The 2,342-nt window shown below is 35.5% G+C and overlaps 1 protein-coding gene across 1 annotated transcript in view; it reads right to left on the bottom strand.

Annotated features, from left to right (window-relative positions):
- LOC107757182 (reversion-inducing cysteine-rich protein with Kazal motifs-like) overlaps nt 1–2,342 on the bottom strand; it is a 55,943-nt gene that overhangs the window by 34,061 nt on the left and 19,540 nt on the right. The window lies entirely within an intron of this gene.

Raw genomic sequence — 2,342 nt, 5'->3', positions numbered from 1 at the left:
ACACACACACACACTGATACACACACACACACACAGAGGAAAAGGCTGGTGACACACATAGACGTTAACATAAACAATACCTGACAAACTCTAACTGAACAGACAGAACTTGAGTACACAGACCAAGCGAGGATCATTAACTAGACACACCTGAACTTAATGATGAACTCAAATCAGAACCATGATAACTAACTAAACCGTGAAAAAGTCCAAACAGTGACATGGTGTGACAATTATTATTTAGGCATTACTGTTATAATAAAATAGGGCTGCCAATTTAATCTGTTAATTTAGTATGATTATAAGAAAAATAATGACAAAAAATAACCTTATTAATCATGACCCTTAACTTATACACAAATTCCATAAAAAGGAATTTTCCCATTTCACCACTTTTGTTGTTGTTGTTGTTGTAATATTTAATACTTTACTCATCTGCAACATTTTTTTTTTTGGTTTTAAACCAATATTGATATCATTTATATAAGCTTAATATTATAAATAAACAGGAATTTGAATTATTTAATACATTAATTATTTAATCATTATATCAAGTAATTAATTTGGTTTAATAAATTTTTTTTATATATATAAAATTAAAATTCAATTCAAATGTAATTTAACCAAATGACAAATATAACATTTATATGAAAGATAAGCATAAGTAAATAATTAGGTAATAGTTCTGGTGGATGTTAACGGTGAGCTGGGTGCATTATAAAGAGCTGTGCGATCAAAGCAAAGCAGGGCCGGAGAAACCAGACGGCAGTCCATTTGGAAAAGTTCTGCTGGTTTTTGTTCGGAGGCTCAATCAATGGCGAGGAGATCTTCTGAAGCAGCGGGGCCCCTCCTCAAAGGGCCGAGGGCCTCGTCTCTTCAAAGCCTCGGCCGTCCATTAGGATGAATCAGGCCGGGTCTGTTCCTGCACAGCGCCGCTAACAAGCCGCCGTTATTCTCTCCGGCTAATCTGCGGTTTTATAGATCCGTCTGCACCTGATGGGCTTCTAGCTCTCCGTCTGTCTCTCTCTGACGCTCGGCCCGACTGCAGCAGCAGGCTTCACTGAATGGGGCAGTGTTTCTGAGCGGTCAGCGCTATAACTGACCCGTCTGAACTTCATAAAGAGCTGTTCTTCATGCTCTAAAGACACACGTGAATCTGTGAAAGTCACATTCGCTAAGCATGGGAGCGAGAAACAAACACGCCGCAGAGAGGGAAACTCTTGTTTATATATATATATATATATATATTAGGGCTGTCAGTCGATTAAACTTTTTAATCTAATTAATTACATGATGTGTCAATTAATTAATCTAATTAATCGCAAAACTACATTTGGCTGTAAAAATACCCCCCGAAAGATTATTTAAAGCTATTTTTTGTGTTAAATGAGAAAGTATTAAGTATACTATAGACATTACAAATAGTAGCTTTAGAAAGAAATGTTTTATTTAATTCAACATAAAATGAATTACACGTTTAGGCAACAATGGGCTAACATAAACTATGGAACATAAAAGTAGATCATTTGAGAAACATCTGTTTTTTTTTTTCGTTCATGCAATGGTAACCAAAACAGCTTTGTTACCAACAGTCTTCAAAATACCTTCTTTTATGTTCCACAAAAGAAAGTCATTCAGGTTTGAGTAAATGATGACAATTTTTTTATGAAATGATACTAAAACTGCCAGCAGGTGGCGGTAAGTGTCTTTATGAGTCATTCATTCATTCGATTCGTTCAAACGGCTGATTCATTCAGGAATGAAGTAAACGGCTCACTTTATGAATGGGCCTTTGAATCATTGATTCACTCGATTCGTTCAAAACGCGGATTCGTTCACAAACTAAACACAGCAGTGTTACTCGGAGACGCGCAACAATTCTGCTGTGGCTTTATAGGTAATATTTTATTTGCAAAACCAAAAACAGACAAGTGTTTAAAATAGAACACGATATCAACTTCAATATTTACTGAATTGTTGTATGAAAATCTCATTCGGGACAAACAGCACTCGTGTGATTGCTCTCGCTGCTAGTGTGATATCGCTTATCATGTGATATAAATATGACAAAAACTCATACAGGGGCATTTTTTGCCCCAATATCTTGAATTTTTGGCCATAACTGCATTTATAGAGTTGTTGCCTGCATCAAATCAAAGTCCCTTTCTATAGTCTTTGATCATATTTGTCAACAGTCAACTGCATGAAATACTGTATAAGATGATGTCTGGGGGCGGGGCCAGTGCGTTAACTGCGTTAAAATATTTTAATTGTGTTATTTTTCATAACTAATTAATTAAGTTAACGCGTTAAACTGACAGCCCTAATATATATATATATAT

This window comes from Sinocyclocheilus rhinocerous, unplaced genomic scaffold (genome assembly GCF_001515625.1).
Source record: "Sinocyclocheilus rhinocerous isolate Xijiao unplaced genomic scaffold, SAMN03320098_v1.1 scaffold1464, whole genome shotgun sequence".
NCBI classification, from domain to species: domain Eukaryota; kingdom Metazoa; phylum Chordata; class Actinopteri; order Cypriniformes; family Cyprinidae; genus Sinocyclocheilus; species Sinocyclocheilus rhinocerous.
The sequence above is the reverse complement of the archived record's forward strand: the minus strand, read 5'-3'. Positions and strand labels throughout refer to the sequence as shown.